Below are 20,337 nucleotides of genomic sequence, written 5' to 3'. Positions count from 1 at the left end.
TTCTCATTATAAGAAGACAAATAGGGACCCTTTGTCAACATGTCACAGACTGGAGTGCTTCTGTTTGGGGTTTTAACCATTCCATTTCCTTATTTCCCCCCCCCCCCCATTCCTTTTTCATCTTGCTGACCCCACTACATTCAGGCAGCATTCCATGACCATTGAGCATTCTCGATCCTCATTGGACTATTTTGGTAGAAAGCCCTTTTTGGGGAGGGATGGGGGAGGAGCAGGTACCCAAACCCAGTTATGACAAAATATTGGATTTTTCCATTGATTTCTAAGTGTCACCACGATTCTAAGGGCAGGTCTCACTTCCATCCAATTATTGAGATGTTTCTCTCTGCCTTTTTTATACCAGTGTGTCTCTCCCTCTGCCCCATTTTCCCAAGATGCTTCATTCCATCCCCCCCACCTAGTTCCAGTAGTGTTTTTTACCCCTTTCAACTGCTGTTCGGCATTCCATGGTCACACTTAGTTTTCATTGGGCCTGCTTGGGGAAGCCCCCCCACCCCCGGCCACTAAATGTAATTTGTACTTCCACAAACCTCAGGGTTATCCTGAGCTGACACCTCCTTCTTCCACATTGCTACTGCCATTTCGCTTACATAAGCACAAGCACGCAAAGACTTGAGACACTGGTGTCAGCGAACTTAACAACTTTGTTTTCTGTATCTGGTTTTCCATAGCATTATATGGTCACCAATGATTTTATTGTTAAACATCATTGTTTTGCTTTGTTTGGCCTTGTTTTGTTTATTTCGGCAAAGTTTAGTTTTGAATCCTGGACACTGACTGTAATAAAATAGGTTGATGGGTACTAGGAACATCAATGGCCAGTGTGGCCGCACAGGTAGGGCTGCATGGCTCTCTCATCTTCCCAACAACATGCACTGCCATCACTTACAGATGGTGAAGGGCCAGGCAACATGAGCTTGATGTTATGCGGGTGCAACGGTGGAGCCACTTTGACGCTGCACTTGCGCTGCGCCCATAGAGATCCAAGCTTTTTCTGCCTTGTCCCCCACCCTTCTCAACAGCAACACACAGCATTGGGAAGTCAAGAGAGCAATGCATCAACACCTGTGCAGTCACACCGGAAGGGACCACTAGGGTGATCTAGCGCAACTTCCTGCGATGCAGGAATCTTTTGTCAGCTTTTATGTATTCCATTCTTTTCTTATCCCAAGACCCATTCCATTTCCTTTCATTCCACTCTTTCCTTTGGGAGTGTGAATAATGAGGCCAGTTACTGCTGTCACATACCCAAGTTGTGTTTGAGAATAAATGGCAAAGTGGAGGTATTGTGGACTTAATTTGTAATTGTACTTAATTTGCATATACTGTATACTGTATTCCTTCTTGGGAAATCATTTTTGGAAAAGCAAGCTTACTTACACACCTTTGCAACTTTTTCAGATATCAAAAATTCTTGCCATGACCACTATATGGAACGCTTCATCTATGATCTAAGACATCTAGGGAAATGTTCATCTGCATCCTTTGCACATCCAAGCCCTCCTTTTTGATCTGAATACCAACTTTTAATGAATCCAAAGCTTAAACATAGCTGAAACCCGTTTTCTGTGGCTTAGTGTGAAAAGGGTTTAAATGAGTGAAAACGAATCATTTATGTGCTCGTTTTAAAAAATGTCTATCCCAATTAGGGATGGCCAAATCTGTCAATTTCAGCTGGAAAACTGCATTGCAAAATTCAGAGAAGTGTAAATTTCAAAGGATGGCTGTATTTTGGTTCATGTATTGTTTGGGGAAGTGCAAATCAGGTAGCTTCACCTTTAAATGCAAACTGAATCTAATTCCTCCCCCATCCCCAATTCCTGTTTACATAGAAATTGGGGGGGGGGGTAATGCAGTTGAAAATGGCAGCCCGTATCAGACTCCCTCCCTCTGTAGCATGTAATTCAGTTTATTTCATGCCCCAGTGCTGTTGTTCTGAGGGTCAGCCTTTTAGCAGCTGACACTGTGGAGCTGGAGCAAGGCAAGGCAACATTTAGCATAATGATGCCAGGACACGAAATAAGTTGGACAACACATCATGGAGAGAGGGGAGGACAGAACTTGACGTGGGGGCTTCTGTTTTTAGCAGCAGCCCCCTTCTTTATTTTTGTACCATATAATTCCATCCTCAGAGAAAAACAGCAAAGGCGATGAAGAGTTTGGGTCATAGCCCTGGGGAATCCATCCAACGGTTTATTATTCTTAAACCCTGTCCTATCCTGTTGGCTCATGGCAACTTACAGCAATTTCATCAAACTCATATCTATCACAATAGGTTTTTGGTAACAAATGAATGAGATGGTATAGCAAAAGGAAAAGAAGATCCAAGCCAGGATATGGTTAGTGTTTTTTCAAATGTTCAAAAAGGAGCCATGAGAAAGAAACTTGTGAGTACAATGTAAGAAGCTATGGGGTCAAGCTGAACCAAAACAGCAAAGAAGGAGGGAATTATGCTGAATATCAGGAAATACTCCCTAGATGTTAGTACAATGGAGCAGACTGCCCAAAGGCATTGTGGAATTTCCTTTTCTGGAAGTTTTTCATCATGCATTAGATGAATATCACACATGGCTTTAAGTGTGGGGAATCTGTCTTTTGCAGTGGTCTGGCATAGACAATCCCTGAGTCCTAAGATTCTAGTGGTTAGATGCCTTGATAATGCAATCCACATACTTCTAATAGACCAGCTGTGGTGTGTTTTGTTTTATCTACTTTACATAATATCCCAATTTAGCATATTGCCAGACTAAGGCACAAATGGTTTGGCCTCGAGCACAATATTGTTAAATTTGCTGAAACTTTATTCCTAGCCTTTCTATGCTGTGGTCAAAGGGTCGCATTCTGTATTGCATTACCTTGCCGTTCAGGTCAAAATTAAATCCTTCAGCTCTCATTTAAACAAATGATTTGCATGTTTCCTATTTGCCTCTGCCTTGCTCAAGGCTTTTAATTGTAGGAGTGGCCTAAGAGGAAATAGTGCTTGGCTGATGACACAAAAAGCTTTCCTTTTTCTGTTTTGAACTGATACCCTTTTAAACTTTTGATCCCATTTATGAAGGACAGGATGCATTTCAAGGCCCAACTAATGAAAAAAAAATCACCTCTTGACGTAGAGACAAATTGTTTATAGGCAATGTACCTCTCAGCCTTTTCTCGTGCTTTCTCCCAAAAGGACTGATTAGGATGTAATAATTGGGAATGATAGCAGGAGGAAGACAACAATTCCATTTAATTAAGATAATTTATTTTAGTTTAACTCAGTGGTGTCCCTCATGAATAAGAGTAGATTTAGCAGATAGATTTATTAATGGGTACTGACATCTCTTCTGACATAAAAAGCAAACATTTTCCCCCTTGTAGTTTTATTGTGTCTTCGCACCTGAAGCTACTGTCACCTATTTTTCTTCTGTTGCAGAGTTTACATGAATTGCTTGAGAAGATTGTAGGTGCTAACTTTGACTAACTTCCAGGAATCTAGTCAAGCAGCAGTAACCAATAGCCACCTGAAATTACGTTGGCCTGGTTTGCACATTGTGCTAAGCCAAACCTTGGTTTGATGCAAATGTCATTTGTGCAGGTTCCTGGAGTGGTGAACCTGGTCACTTTGCTTTGTCTCCAGACCAAGAACAAACCTTGGTCACAGTCTCTCCAGATCGGGCTTCCTCAAACTCGGCCTTCCAGATGTTTTGAGACTACAATTCTCATCATCCCTGACCACTGGTCCTGCTAACTAGGGATCATGCGAGTTGTAGGCCAAAAACATCTGGAGGGCCGAGTTTGAGGAAGCCTGCTCCAGATTAACTATGAGCCCAGGTTCAGATGATATGCTAAGCCAAACCTTGGGTTAGCTCAGCACAGCTCAGCAACAAAAAGAACTAGGGAGGAGCAAAGTTTATATCTAGGAGCCCACATGTTTCCATTAAGCCATAGTTTAGTGTGACATGTGAACCAGGCACCTGTATTCCATGAATTATTCCAAAAAACACACATTACTTTTCTTCTTTTTGTGTGTTCTTCTAATGTTCACATAATGATGGGGGTGAAGTGTACATCCACAGCTAAATTCACACATTACGTTTCCTAGAACATTTTAGTGGGGGTTTCCTCAACCAGTTTTATCGCATAGAGATTCCCCACCCCCACCCCTTTAGTCACCTAATGGCAACATCTGTAAAAGGCTAAACTTATTGACATGTTAACATTAATAAAATTCTGAGGCCAGAATATAGCAGCAGGACTTTATTATTATTATTATTATTATTATTATTATTATTATTATTATTATTATTATTATTTATTTGTATACCACCCTTCATCCAAGAATCACAGCTTGGTTTACAGTATAAAAACACAAAAATACATAACAAACAAAACAATACCCCCCCCCCCGCGCGCACACACACAGTTTAAAGGGTCACTGTGAGGATGCCATGCAATTCAGCCCATAGAGCATGTGCATGCAAAGGTCATATTAGCATTAAAGTTGAAGAAACATTTCTATATATGGCAGATACAATTAAAAGTCTACATAGGTACAATTAAATGTCTAAGCTGCCATATGGCACTTTGAAGCAATTCGCGTATGTGAGATGGGCCTAGCAAAAGATACATTGATGTTTATTGTAATAAATGTGGAAATGTGCGTTATGATAGTTGTGCCATAGCATCCTGAAGAATTTAATGATCTATCTAGGCTTGTTTAGTTCCATTGAAACTAATGGATTTAGTATGCCTACCTCTGAGTTGGATTTAGGCCAGTTGTTGTTGTTTTTTGAAGCCAAGAGAGAAGGCTGTATAGAGCCTTTGGATATCTCTCTTAGTTCCACCCACTATTCAATCACCTGACAAATTCAATTTTAGTGCAGTAAAAGTACAATGCAGATAAAGATTTCAAATGAAGCATTTTGAAGAAGTGTTCAGTAATTTATCCTACACATTCAGATTGCAGACTGGATTTTTCCTTTTGTTTTATTGGGTGCTTCTGTGGGAAAGGTACAGCTAGTATTTTATAGTTGGCACTCAATGCCATTATTTTAGTGATATTTCACACTATCTGAGCCAGATAGATGCAACTCCTTTGATTTTAGATGAGTGTTGCAGATGATATATCAGAGAGGGAGATCGTGAATGACAGTGTTTGTAGTATGGAAAACAAGATTAGTAGGAATTTGCTGGAGATGTTTCACAGAAATTTGTAAAATCTAATTAATGAAGTGTATATTCCCTGAGAGTTGCTTGATCATGCTGTACTAGGTAGGTAATGACCATAGTCCTTGGGGGGTGGGGGGAATCCTCAAATTAAGGTTCATTTCTTGCAGAGAAGTCATGGAAGAGAATTTGGGCAGATGTCTTATGCCTTTTCTGCATTCATGTGTATTTGTAAACAGAATGTAGAAATTGAAAACACAAAATGGTTCTCAGTAAATCTGGCTAGGAGAAATTCCATATAGCTGAGAGGAAATGAAAGGAAAACACATGAATTGCTTCTCTTTCTTTTCTCTCCCTCTACTGGGAGCCCTTTTTAAAAAATGCTTGGGGACATACTAGCTTAAATTAAATGTGATTTAGAATTTACATATGGCAGCCACCCCTGAATTTCTGCCAAATGGCACCTTTGTTCTTTTTGTCGTCACTTTTATTTCTGTCTTCCATCATTTCTCCTTTGCACTTTAAAATAATAATAATAATAAATCCCCCCATGCAAAAGCTGGTGCTGAATTTCCAAGCCCCTCCCGACTTCTATTGAAATAATGGGATTGTGGAATTAGCATCCCCTTTGAATATCAACCCTTACTGTTGCTTGCATGTCTTTCCTTTGTTCCTTCATTTTCTGCAGATCATTTTCACCTTACATTTCCTTCTCATGCTTGACCTACCTTATTCCTGCCACATCTTGTGTAGCTAACAGGGTTGTATCTTTACGTGAAACAGAATAGCTGTTGAGAAACTGTTGATGTTTTACTGTTCCTTTGTAGACCCTACTTGTCCTCTGTCTTCCATTTTTTCAGTTTCTTTCCTTACACAGTTCTTACAGGGTTAAAGGCATATCTGAACCTACTTTTTAAAAAATATTGTTGGTAATCAATGTGATCTCCACCACATCTCTTGCCATGGAACTTGCCAGATTGCAAATATAACACAATCTCTCCCCCTAACCTCTGTTTTCGGCCAGTGCCTGCTGCAGGTAAGAAAAACAAGGTGACATCCTGCCTGTTTCCACCAATCAAGATTTATTTCCTCCAATCAAGTTGTGAAATAATGGTCTGATCCTTTCTGGAATGAGATGAGAACTTCACAAATCCCCAATCCATTCCAAAGAATCTCTCTCTTGTTTCCTTCCCCCTTTGAAACCTGGCTCTCCTTGTGAGCTAGGATGGTCATATGTATTACCACACTAGAAGCCAGCAGGGTGGATGTTGCTTGCTATCATAGCATTGTGGAGTTGGAAGGGACCCCGAGGGTCATCATGTCCAATCCCCTGCAATGCAGGGATTGTGCCCACAGCTGTCCCTGGGTGGGCTCAAACCACCAGCCTTCTGGTTAACAGCCAGATGCACTGACCAATTGCGCCATAGAGACCAGGAACTGAAACATTTTACATAATATGCTTCAACTTAAGTTGCTGGGAACAGTCTCTAATTTTGGGACCTTTCCCTGTTAAATGTTTCCTTATTTTGTCTGTATTGTTGCTTCTGGGGTTGATTTGTGGAAACTACAGCTGTTCCTCGGAAGTCGAATGGAATCCGTTCTGGAAGTCTATTCAACTTCCAAAATGTTCGGAAACCAAGGCACGGCTTCTGATTGGCTGTAGGAAGCTCCTGCAGCCAACCAGAAGCCATGGAAGCCCTGCTGGACTTTCGGGTTCCAAAGAATGTTTGCGAACTGGAACACTCACTTCCGGGTTTGCAGCATTCAGGAGCCAAAACGTTCGACTCGCAAGGCATTCAACTTCTGAGGTATGATTGTACTTTAGATGCCATTTGAGTATGTAAGTGGCTAATAATAATGATAATACCTTTAAAGTGTTTGTGGGTGTGGGTGTGGGTGTGTCAACATCAGAGGTGCTCTACTTAAAATTCTAGTCTTTGTCCTCTCCAGTGACACCCTAGACTTTAAATCTCTAAATGGGACACTGCTGTATCTTTAGTGCAGTGATGGGGAGCCCTCTGGGTGTTGTAAACTGCCCTGACGCATTCTATGAATAGCAGTGTATAAATATTTGTTATAAATAAATGTCTGAAAAGTTGTTATATAGGAGGTGGAGCAAACATATTCATTTTCGCTCCAAAACTAATGGCCGGAAATTGTGAGGAAGCAGATTTTGGCTAAACTTCCTAATGGTAAGAGCTGTTCCAGAGTGGAACAGGCTGCCTGAGGAGGTGGTAGACTGTTCGATGCTTTAAAAGCAGTGTAATACTCTATCCAACGCTGCTTTTAAAGATGAAACTACAATTGGTTCAAAATATGATGGGGCCAATCTCAGCAGTTAAATGACAGCTATTTTGTGCCTGTTATACTGGCTACCACTTTATTTCTGGATCCAGTTTGAAGTGCTGGTATTAACCATTAAAGCCCTAAACAATCTGGGATGGGGCTATTCAAAGGACTACCTGCGCCTGTATGAATGTATCCAAGACCACTGAGGTCCTGTTCTTTGTCCTGTCGTTGGTGAAGGTGTCATTGGTAGGAACTAGAGACAGGGCCTTTTTAGTTGTGGCCCTACAGATGCTAGAATTCAGTTCCTCAGGAGCCCTGCCGAGACTGATTTCTGCCAGTCTTTAGATATGAGGTGAATTTATTATTATTATTATTATTATTATTCAAGACCAAATTAGATTGATCACCTTTGGGCTGGTTGTTTGCTTTGGCTGCTGTGTTTTATTCTTTATATTTTGCAGGGTATGTTTTTTTTAATCCCGTGTACTTTGGCTTGGAGGATATATATTTTGAAAGGTAGAATAGCAATAAAATAATATGCTATGGTGGTGGTCTCTCCCTCCCCCCACCACCAAAAAAAGTGCAGCACTATCTTCACTTTTCAATCATGCGACCAGATCCAGGTTGTGATAAAATCAGGATGTTCTTTCTTGACTAAACCAGAGCTGATGAACCTGTTGCCCTCCAGATGTTCTTGGATTCCAAATCTTTTTTCATCACTGACCAACGGCTATGCTGGCTGGAGCTGTTGGGAGGTAGAGCCCATAGATTTCCAACCCCTGGTCTAAATCCAGATGCTTGTCCCTGTGATACCCCACATACCCCTTATCAAGATGTTGAGGGGAAGGTGACCATGTTCTCAGTTACTAGTATTGTATAGGAGATGCAATAATTGTATTGATTAAACATGGAATAAACCTTTTAAAGCTGGGTGTTTTTTAACAAAGGAAACTCAGTTTATAATATACCCATTTTAGAAACCAGTGTTGGACAGGCAGATTTAATTAACATAGCCTATATCGGCCAAGCTGTCTGCAACAAGTAAGTGGTATAGAGTGTGGAATATGGTTTAGCACTATAGGAATGAGTTTCCTGAGCCTCAGGCTTACATGCCCCAACCTTCCGCCTCCTCCACTGGCAGGGCTTCAACAAGATTGGGAGCACCTGATTCCACTTTTAAATTAGCTCTTGTTCCCTGTTACATGTGAACTCGGGAATTGTAAACCATGGTTTGATCCTGGATTTTTTGAATAAGATTTTGAACAGATTGGGAATCTCTACACAAGTGGAAGTGATCTCCCCCTAGCAGTTGTGCTGCTACAAGTGGGGGGAGTGTGTGAAACTGAGGTTTGTTTCTGTGCAAAATTATGCTTTAACATCATATCCAAAAGGCACCCGTGTTAGAAGAACACATAAACATCCTGTTTTCATCTGTGAACTATTAGAAGGTAGGCCACTGCAAACTCAGGTGCTTTTTTGTGCGGCGAGCAGTCCAATCTCACATCTCACTATCATTCAGCCATTCAAATATTTTCTTCCACTCATGTTTGTAGTTCCATACTCTGTAGTCTAGTGGTACCCAAACATTTCATAGTGTTAGCCTTCAATTATGTTCCATCTTGACGAAGAACCTACTCCTGGATCAAGAAGATAGCTATCTATTAATTTTATCGCCTACATGCTTCTTTAAGTCTTTGTGATACACCTAGAAATCTTAAGCAAGCTGTTGTTAGGTGCTGTACAACCATTTAGAAATCGTGGTATTAGTGCAAATCCAGTTCTTTCTTTCATTATTTACTTTTTGATCTTGCTAATACTTCTGTCTTTTAAGCATATCCTTCATTTGTCACATCCTTTTCTATCATCAAGCAGCTTCCAGCTGAATAATCCTTGCAGGAAATTCCTTCTTCCAGTAACCATTGTTTTTCATAACATTTGTTTTCTATTGCAGTATATGGAGAAACGTGCAGCCTCTTGAGTTAAAAAAAGAAGAAGAAGAGACTATGGTGGCTGGGGGGAAAGATAATGGTTGTTTGCTTTGTACAGGGTTTTGTACTAGTAGGAGTCCTGAAACCTGGTCTTGCGGAAAGAGATTTATTTATTTATTTATTTATTTATTTATTTTTGGCAAACCTCCCTTGGGAGGTTGTGGACTGTCCTGTGATGGAGGTTTTTTAAGAGGCTATATAGCCTTCTGTCATGGATGCTTTAGCTGAGCTTCCTGCAGTGTTGGGACTAGATGACCCTTGGGGTCATTCCAACTCTACATAGAACTCTGATTCTATGATCTGTTAGCAGCTATCACTTGGAGCCCTAAGTCAATCAAGGAGATCACACAACTCATGTTGATAGGTCTAGCTAGATAGCTCAAAATTGACTGAGCTCTACATTTTCAATGATTAAAAGTAGAGAGAGTAGGTATAGAGACAGGACTCAAGAGTTGGTTTATTAGGCTTCAACTAACTCCGGCTTTGGAGCAAACATTGACCATGGCTGATCTCATCTGTACTTTGTTTCCTTGCAGATGTGTTAATTGAAATACTGTAGCAGGCACTATAAGATTCCAGAAACGAATTCTGGAAACTACACTGGCTAGGGTGCGGTGGAGTGGGGACAGAAATGTGAATAGGTGCAACCCAGGGCCTTCGGTGTGTGTTTGTGTGTGTTTTGTTATTGTTACTGTACTAGAATGAACGTTGCTGCACGGGGATGACATCATGTTGCATTTCTTTCTCTCTCTTTTAATTTAGTTGACCTTTTTTTAACATTGGGCGTTCACAAAATGTAGAATTTAGCTGCTCCATCTGGAAAATATTTTAAGTTTACTTGATCTGTGGAGTTAGGATATAATATACAGTGGGATAAGGGGGGGAAATCAAGACTACTAATGGTTAGGGTATGTTTAGAATCAGGCTGTTGTTTGTATAGAAGTGATTGGTGATGGAATTCGAGCAAATAGTGAGGAGCAGATGGGTGGTGTGGTCTGCGTCTCAACATTTCACCTCGGAACGAGCTGTGGTTTTAAAAACTAGCTTTTCAACGGCAACTTTTGAATGTGCAGCAGTCTCCGCATATTTCTGCTTGATTGCATTGGTGTAAAATATATGGGAGCACAGTGGCTTGTAGTTTTTCTCATCCAAACAAGGGGAAACAGAATTTTCACATATATTGCGCCTGGGGTGGGGGTGGGGGAGGCATTGCTCTTTCCGCCAAGCAAACTTCTTTGTTTTAAAACACCAGTTCTCCAGCTGGCTTAGACACGATGTTTGCTTGAAACAAGGACATCACTAAGGTTTTAGAATGAGCATTGCAACCATTCCCTTTGTAATGAATCCATTATGTTGTTATTTAAAAAAAACTTATTTTTTCCTTTAAAAAAGTCTTTAGCATTACAAATTTCAGGGGGGGGGAAGTGAGAAATAAATACTTATTATTATTATTATTATTATTATTATTATTATTATTATTATTAATGTTGCCCGTGCTTAGCATAAGGCAATTGCAGAAGAACATGTTGCAATTAAAGAATTGGGGAGGGTGGGGAGACATGTGAGACCAGAAAGCATCACAGCCATTGTGATCGTTCTCACACCTGCATTCATTTTCTGCTGTGCTAAACAACCCTTTTCATTAACCCTGCGTGATCTTTAACCTCTTGTTATCCTCTAGGGTTCTGTCTTTGCCAATGAGGTTTTTTTTTTTCTTTTTTCCTTTTTGGTCTTTCTGACTTACAGGTGGTTACCATAGCTATGTACACTTGTTTTCCATGGCGCACCGTGCACTTAGCAGCTCAGCGGGGCCTGCCGTTTCATACCTCTCACGGGTCTGGGGGTGGTTTGCATGTGCTTTTTCTGTTTCGTGGCTCATATGGTATCAATTACCATTTGATGGCAACGCCAGGCCCTAGGCCTTTCGCATGTTTGTCCTGTGAGAAAGATCTGGAAGAGCCGACATCTGGCTTTGATTGTTGCAATTGCAGGTTGATAGAATAAACGCAGGGTGAGGTGGGTGGGTTTTCCTTCCGGCCCTTTCCACTCTGGGCTGGTAATGTGCTTCACTTGTGGTGCTGGTCTTTTCATCATCTCCCCCCCCCCCTGCAACAATCCCCCACCCCACATACCTCCCCTCCCCCCCCCACTCCTAAACTCCAAATCACCACCAGCAACATGTGGCACAAATTAGGTTTTTTTAAAAAAAAAAAAATTAAGCATCCTTCTGCTGGAAACCTGGAATGGATCAGTCCAGGAAATGGCGAATCTGCTCCTAACACATAGCAAAGTACAAACTGATTTTTCACTGCAAGTCAGGGAAATTTATCCCTAGTGTTTTCATGAAAAAGTAGGAGGGAGAAATGAAGAAGCTACCAAAATACATGTCTGCTTCCTTTTGGAAGGTTTGTGCAGGATCATGCTCTCTGCATAGTCGTTTGTTCAGGATAGGAGGAATCTTTCCATTTCTTTTTTATCTGAATCAGTAAGGGTACCCAGAAAGAGTCTCATTACTGTTTCCCAGCAGGGGGGTGCATATGTAAGTATGCCTAGGGGAGGGCTAGCAGACCGCTAGAAAGCCAGATCCTAAATGAGTAAATAGAAACTTTTGAATGGGAAGCACTTTGCTTGGCTTTCCAGCAGGTCTGCCTTGATTATGCTGCCAGCCTGACTTTTCTAGGAAATGCCACATTCAGATAAAGAGAAGGACATGGTGCAGCTTGCTCCCTTGCCTGAAACTTCCCACAGAAAATTAGGAATTTAGTCTACCTGAAAAATGTTGGCAGCCTTCCTGTCCCCGTCTATATGCCAGTGTGCATCCCAGTTACTTCAGCAGAAGTTATCCATGTGGGCAGGATTGTAGCCTTAATGGGAGGCTTGGGAGCCTCAATGGAGAAAGCATACCACTGCTTGCGGCCAAAAAGAGTTAAAAGTACAGGAAAGTCTCACAGGTCAGTTTAACAGTAGCACAGAGTCAATAGCCAGTTTTAAGTCTGAAGCTCTTGTGCCAAGGGCACTTCTTAGCCAAAGCAATGCACGTGGCAGATAATTAAGTATTTATTGTCAAAGAGAACAATTACAGTCGCTTATAATCTACGCGTACCAATCTAACGGCTAGGCAGCTATTCCCAGATCCATGCTCTGTGAAGCAGTTGCAGAAACAGGAGACCACTCCCCTCCACCAGTTTATGTACCTTCTCCTGATGGGCTGCGTGCACATAGCCAGAGACTGCACCTGCACAGAAACTTCCTCTGCTTATCCCCTTTCATTTCCCTTCTGGATCTTGGAGAAAGTGGTACAGGAAAGGGTGGGGAAGCACCTGGCCCTTCAGTCGCCTGACTTGCCTCTTCATGCTCTTCTCTGACCCATACTGTGCTCCACCCTCCAGCTCTAAAGCTTCCCCTGCCTCTGATTCTTGCCTCCTGGCTGATACACGTCCTCACAAACCACTGCCCCCCCCCATGCCCCAAGTCAGATTCCAGCCCCCCTGCCTCCGGTTCACACTCATCAGGTTTCCTGCCAGTCCCTGACATCTTGTAATCCCATAGCCCAACCACTAGGTTCTAGTCTAGAATGCAGAGGAGAATTCTGCAAGAAATATTCAAATAGCATGATGCATTTCCAAGGGTAGATGCATTTCCTGCTTTGTACTACAATAAGTCTAGACTCTATCCTGGGAAATCCAAATGTGTTTGTATCTTAAAAATCTTTTGAATGGCCTTCTGCAATACATAGCTTGGAAGGTTGGAGCAGAACTTGTACATTCTCTAGCATACATAAAATAAAATTACATTTCAACAAAGTTTGGGTATTATTTATTTATTTATTTATTTGTTGCAAATGGTTTGTTTTGCAGAATGTTGTTCGGTTGAATGGCAACCACCTGAGTTTGCTTCAGGATTGTGTTGGGCCCATTGTAGTGGTTTAAGGCAAGCAGACCAGCATGGTCAAGAGATGGTCAGTAAAGGTGAATAGAAGAAGGAAACCGGTCAAAGGAGAGGGTTAATTAGCTGTGCAGATCACAACAGCTCTACCCTTTGAACACTGGGATTCCACATACACTCTAGATATTCTCAGTAAAATATTTCAAGTATATATTCTGTAGTTATGTTGATATATCCCTAGGATGGCCATGTGTCCTACTTTACAGAGGATAGTCCTCTACCTGAAGGGCTGTCCAATCCCCGTCTGGAATAAAGATAGAGATCCATAAGAAGGGACCATAAAGTTGCCTTTCTGGACCTCAGACTGAGCAGGCAGGTGCATAGGTCACTTGATCAGAATCTTGTTCCTCACTCTGGTGAGATAATATTTTTAAATTTGAATCTGTGCATATAGAGTGTCACATGGGGAGAGGTCATCTTTATCCATTCCCCTTACCTTCCTGAATACTGTAGGCTGATTGCAGTCCTTCAGCCCCCTTTGTCTAGCACTCAGAACACTCCTCATGCTGTTCTCCCTATCCCCAGACTTCCCCTCATGTGCCCCCAGAAATTGGCTTTAGGGGACAGATGAACCCTCAGAACAGTACAGTGGGGGGTGGGGTTCCTCCTTCTAGTAAGTTGAAATTGTTTTGCAGAAAAAAACCTTCATCTTAGTATAGGACTTCTACCCTTCCTTTTTTATTATTCCCGAAATTGACAGCAATGGGGCCCATTATGCATGGTGGTATTCTAAAATGTCACCCTTTTGAAAAAGTAACATGATGTACACAGTCTACTGTATGTCTCATTTAAGGGACTTTTTCATTGTAGGACTTAGCTATGGTATATTTGATACTGTACCTTCAGATCTTTTCTGGAGTTGTTCCATGGTGCGTTTTTTTCTTTTCTTTTAAGTATTCTCAGGATGATTCAACAAAAAAAGAAAAGAAAGTAAAGTATAGCTATTATTTCAGCTCACTGCATTCACTGTTAAATACTTAAACCCCCCAGCACCGTAAGTTTAAATTGTGACTAACGCTGACATCCTTATATGCTTTAACCTGAGATTGTGTTCCCTTGAACTCAGTGGACCTAATTTCCGCACAGACATTTGTTTGTTTTTATTGTTATTGTTGCATTTATATCCCACATTTCTCCTAAGAAGCTGAAGGTGACATATATGATCATCCCCTCCATATATATATATATATATATATATATATATATTCAGCAGAGACCTGTGGGTGAGGCTAAAAAATAAGAATCCCAAAGAATCCCAAAACTGTACCACACATTGTCAAGATGCTGACAATGCATAGAATTGGAAGGGACCCCGAGGACCCTGAGGAAGCAGCTGTCCCATATTGACACGGCAGAGCTCATCTCAAGGCATCAAGACCTGAGTTCTTATTGCCCAGTGACTACTGTAGGCCTGCACCATATTTCGTTAAGTTTTCTTCCTTTTGTCAAGTTTATCTGATTTGAGGGTAGAATAACAACCACATTTCTTGCAAATCTGTGTTTTGTGGTTTAATTCAATGCCCCATTGTCCCTCATGAGCCTAGTAAATACCCTAGCAAACTAGCTTTGATTTCACAAGTACCTATGTAAATGATAATGTCAAAAAAAAGATATAAAATACTCTTTCTGGGTGTGTCTTGAGAGGCACCCATAATATATGTGCATATTAGTACTAAAAAATGTATGTGTTCCGAGTTTTTCTATTGCTTGTACAGTTTTCAGGTTGCAGTTTGGACATTCATGGTGTTTTCCTTTGAGAGAATTTCAAAACGTGCTGTTAATTTTGCAATTACTGTGACCTGACAAATATGTTTCCACTAACCAGTAATCAAGAATTCATTAATTGTGCTGTATGATTGCTCATATTAATGAATATTTTGAGTTCATATCTGAATTGGGATTTGCATTTTGCTCGTCTGAAAAATTTCAAAAGCATATTCTTGTTTAACTACTATTTACACAGCTATTTCTTTGAGGCATAATTTCAAATGAGCACTAGCATATGGAAGTAGGCAGGCAAGAAAATAACTTTAAGAACAGAGGCTGGAGCTGGATTGTACCAAAAGTGTAAATATGTGAAATCTTTTGTTTAGGAATCCTCAATCTATTTAAAAATGCTGGGTAATGAAAGGGAATGCAGATGTAATTTTGTGTGAAGAATTATTCTGAACAATACTTACCAGCCAAAGGGAATGCAGAGTAGAGCAAAATTCACATTGGGTGTGTTCAGGCATTAATGTTAAACTATGGTTTAGCATTATGAGAATGACCCAAGCCTCCTCTGTGCTCTTGTCTCATCCTCCTCTAGCACAGCCAATTGGACAAGAATAGATAATTCGATTTCAGATTAACCGCAGTTTAGCATGTTAGCCAACCCCTACTGTTTAGCAGGTTAACCAAAGATCACAGTGGTTAAACTTGACTATGGTTGAGGGGGTTACGGAGCAACAATGTAAACTTATGGTTTGAAGTTAGCTTGTTTCCACTAACCATACATTACATTAACCACAGTTTATCTGGATTTGGATGACATAAAAAGCTGAGATTATTTATTTATTTTTAAAGGAAATGATAGCTTGTGAACTACACAATTACAATGTAGGAGAAAGAGGGAGGATTGTTGGAGCCTGGGGAGAGGTTAGGTTTGTGCTTGTAATGCTAAACTATGGCTTACTTTAGTATTACGCCCAAACCAACCCACTGTAAATAAGTGCAAGGAAATCCTGGTGAATCAACATCTTATATATATATATATATTTGAAGGAGAAACTGCAAATTAAAACTGGGATGAGAGAGGCAGTGATAACTTAACTTTGTCGTAATCAAGCTGTCCCTAAAAGATCCCTCTCTTTCAGACTTTCTAACACCATCATCTGCTTGAGCTTTAAACTTGCTCCATGTTCTGGCCTAGGCCCAACTTCAGACAATAGTCCCTTGGTCCATACATCACCATAGTGGGAGAATTGGCAGAAATCCAGACTGCCCAGGTCAGATCTGCACATCTGCTCACATTTGCATTTCAATCCCGTTTTTCTCTTCAAATGACTTCTAGATGCAAGCTGAATCGATAGGTTTCATTAACAGAGGCCTTCCATGCAGACGGAACCCACATAAATTGGAGCAAAGCAGCATTCAGTATCTGTGCAGGGATTATTTTGGAGTGTATGCTATACTACGCTACAGTTTACACAAGTTTGAAGAAGAGGACTATATAACACTGCTCTCTCTCTCCCCCCTCCCCCCAACTGAGCATTCAGTGGAGTCGGGGATATCACAGGGCTGAAAGAAAACATGAGGAGGATGCGCATGGTTACAACAATCATCCTTTGTCCCATAAGCCATGCTTTAGTGGACTGCGATCATTATGTCTCAGCTCAGCCATACTCTCCGTGGTAGACAGAGGCTCCATTGGAAAGAGAACCAGCAGTGTCTGCATACTCTTGTAGCTATCCCCAAAATAGTTCAAATCAAATAAGTTATCTTTCAGGGCTTTGGGCTTTTTGCCCATTGGAAGCAATTGGTTGCCAGTTAGCCTCTGGGCCCGATTCAAGGCGTTTAAAGCCTTAAATGATCTAGGTCCCAAATATTTGAAATATCACCTCCTTCCCTACAGGGCTCCCTTAGGTATTAAGAGGGCGTGGGGGGGGGGAGTGGTCCTTCGTAGTCCCAGCCTCAGAAGTGCACATGGGGAGGCAGCCTGGGGGAGGACATCCTCTATATAGTTCGCATCAAATGCTGAAAAATGTACCTCTTTACCCTGGCCTGGGACACCTGAGATGCATATTTTTTAGACCCCCGCCTATTCGTGTCATTGCAATTTGTTGTAAAATGTTTTAAATGTATTTTAAATTGTTGCGATGGGTCCTGGGACTTAGGGTGAGTAATACAACATTTCATTTTATTTTTTTAAAAAATAAAATGAATATGGCTTAAGTCAGGGATGGGCAACTTGCAGCGCTAGAAAACATGAGACTAATTCCAAAAGCCCTGGGCATGTGATCAGGTCAGGCCTGTGGTAAAAGTAATCTATCCTTCCCTGGCAGCCCTCAGAGTGGAGAGGGAGGGAGGGGAAGGGGTGCCGGGAGTGAGGAAAGGTAAGGCAGCGTTAGGGGAACAAGAGGGGTGGCCTCATCTACTTTGGACTTTCTCCGCACCTACTGCTGATTTTAGCCCCAGCACCAGTTAGCATGCAGCACCATTACATCATAACCCCAAGGGAATGCTGACCTCAAAAGAAAAGGGGAAGAAGAAGCAAGACAGTCCGCTCTTGGCTCAAAGAGAGCTTTTCGTGCAACACAAGCAAAACCGGCAGCATGCTGATCTCCATTGCGACTTAATCTAGTAGTGATGTGTGTGAGTCTTGCGAGCAAGTTAATGAACTCTTTTTTATTTATATTTCATTGTTCACACAACCAATCCTACATGTCCTTTTCCAACATTGCAAACAGTTGAAATGTTGTACACCTGTGTTCCCAGTTAGCTAAGCACTATATACCCCCTGTTTTTCAAAAGCCAAGCCATAGACCCCCTACTTTTGAAAAAGTTGATGTCTCTGTGGTAGTTCTTGTTATGTGCATGTTGCCCCCATGCCCTCCCAACGTGACCCAGCGCAAAACCAAGCTGCACTCCCATGCGAGTCACATGATCCACGCAATAGCACGGCACCCAAAAACACACTGGCACTGTGACCTCGCGCAAGACACACATCCAGCTGTGATCTCATGCGCTTTGGGGTGCTTGCTCTCATGCAAGAACATGCCCCCCCCAAAATGGGATGTTCCAGACAGTTAACAGTTATATGCCACACATACCCTGGGTGGGTTATGCAGACTCCCTGGGGTCTGCGGACCACCAGTTGGGAACTACTGCTGTATACAATATACTGGTTCACATGTATCACTAAGTCAAGCTATGGATTAACAAGAATGTGTGGGTTCCCAGGGAGGAGATTACAGACACTATGCTCCTCCTCTGGCCCTGCTGCTTCTGCGAGCTAAGCCATGGTTTGACTTAGCTTGTTGCTCCAACATGGGCTTATGGTTCGTCTGGTACAAGACAAACCAGATGCCTCAGAAATGGATTAGTTCACAGCAGCAGCAGGACCAGGGGAGTAGCAATGAGGCATCAATTTCCTCTCTGGGAACCCTCATGCTGATGTGTTCTCACTGAGCCATGTTTTGGCTTAGTATTACATGTGAACCTGCTCAATATCAACAGTTCTAAAATGATCAAACCATGAAGCAAAAACATGAATGGCATGAGAAAGCATAAAATTTGTTTTCTGGCATCACAGTCCAGGACAAAATGAAGTACATCAGTAGGCTTAAGCATGCTTAATCCGTGTTGGTTTTGTAGCCTTTGTTCTCTAGGGATGGGGAAGCTGCATCTAGATCAGGGTTTCCCAAACTTAGGTCTCCAGCTGTTTTTGGACTACAGTTCCCATCATCCCTAGCTAGCAGGACTAGGGATGATGGAAATTTTAGTCCAAAAACAGCTGGAGACCCAAGTTTGGGAAACCCTGGTCTTAGAGCATGAGAAGGTGGACATTACTAAGACCCTAACTGATCTTATAGTGGGACGTGGGTGGCGCTGTGGGTTAAACCACAGAGCCTAGGGCTTGCTGATCAGACGGTTGGCGGTTCGAATCCCCACGATGGGGTGAGCTCCTGTTGCTCTTTCCCAGCTCCTGCCCACCTAGCAGTTCGAAAGCACATCAGAGTGCAAGTAAATAAATAGGTACCGTTCCGGCGGGAAGGTAAACGGCGTTTCCGTGCGCTGCTCTGGTTCGCCAGAAGTGGCTTAGTCATGCTGGCCACGTGACCCGGAAGCTGTACACCGGCTCCCTCGGCCAGTAATGCGAGATGAGCGCTGCAACCCCAGAGTCGGACACGACTGGACCTAATGGTCAGGGGTCCCTTTACCTTTAACTGATCTTATACTTAACCTGGCAGGGGAGATCACAAAGACCCTAACTGATCTTTTCCCTCTGCCTTGTTGCTGGATATTGCTGCTGCTGGGGTGTTTTAAGTTCAGTTTCAATTGTGAGCATTTTATTAGGCTTTGTTGTTTTGTACACCACTGTGTGCACCATGCTGGAAAGGTGACAGGAGTGTGCATCCTCCATGTCGTAAACAGTTGTCAGGTACATACCTCCAGTCTGAGCTGGAGCAAACCCACGGCAGCTGCAGCCATTAGAAGCAATGGGCTGATGTTGCAGCAGTCATGTGCCAAGTATTCCCAAGCTGTTGGAGTTGCACTGCTATCTGCAAAAGCGTGTCCTGGGTGGTTGCAGTGGTGGAAGTTGGGACCCATTCTTCTGCTCACCAAGGACTCGTCAATTTTACACTTCCTGAATATGGAGGAAACCGCAGTTTCTTGCTTATTCAGATGCTGCCTTGCCTGCCTGTTGCTGGAAATGCGATGGCGGCAGAATAGGGATGGGACTTGAGAATGCACAGAAAAGAAGGAAGGAAGACCATAAACGGGAGCTGGAAGTGGACAGGGACACACTACAAAGAATATAGAGGGGGTAACCTGTCGCAACGTTAACAGGTTAGCTTGTGATTTGGAGAGAAACTGGAAGTGACACTGAACAGGTAGCCTTGCCATCATGGATGCTGAGGTCTGTTCCAGTGCTTGGGCCAATGCAGGCATTGGTATTGTAAAAATGATTGAGGAGGGTGTAAAAGTCATCTTTCATGTCCCCCACCCCCGCTGTCTCAGATTACTGGATTGTATCAGCTGCTGGGGTAGAACAATGCACAGTGCAATGATGTAACCTCATGCATTTTGTTTACCATGACATTGCAGGGCGGTGGGAGCAAACAGCCACGAAGCAGTGGCAGCTCTGTCTCTCTCACAGTACTTACTTAACCCATCAGGCTACAATCCTAGGGGCATTAGAGGTGAGCGAGCCCCATTGAATTCACTGGGACTTGCTTCCAGGATA

At 42.2% G+C, this 20,337-nt stretch overlaps 1 protein-coding gene and 1 non-coding gene across 21 annotated transcripts in view; one reads left to right on the top strand and one right to left on the bottom strand.

Annotated features, from left to right (window-relative positions):
- TCF4 (transcription factor 4) overlaps window positions 1-20,337 on the top strand; it is a 344,386-nt gene that overhangs the window by 262,442 nt on the left and 61,607 nt on the right. The window lies entirely within an intron of this gene.
- Window positions 6,524-6,597, bottom strand: TRNAN-GUU. Its single transcript has one exon. It is a non-coding gene; the product is annotated as a tRNA-Asn (tRNA).

This window comes from Lacerta agilis, chromosome 11 (assembly GCF_009819535.1).
Source record: "Lacerta agilis isolate rLacAgi1 chromosome 11, rLacAgi1.pri, whole genome shotgun sequence".
In the NCBI taxonomy this organism is placed as follows: Eukaryota; Metazoa; Chordata; class Lepidosauria; order Squamata; family Lacertidae; genus Lacerta; species Lacerta agilis.
The sequence above is the reverse complement of the archived record's forward strand: the minus strand, read 5'-3'. Positions and strand labels throughout refer to the sequence as shown.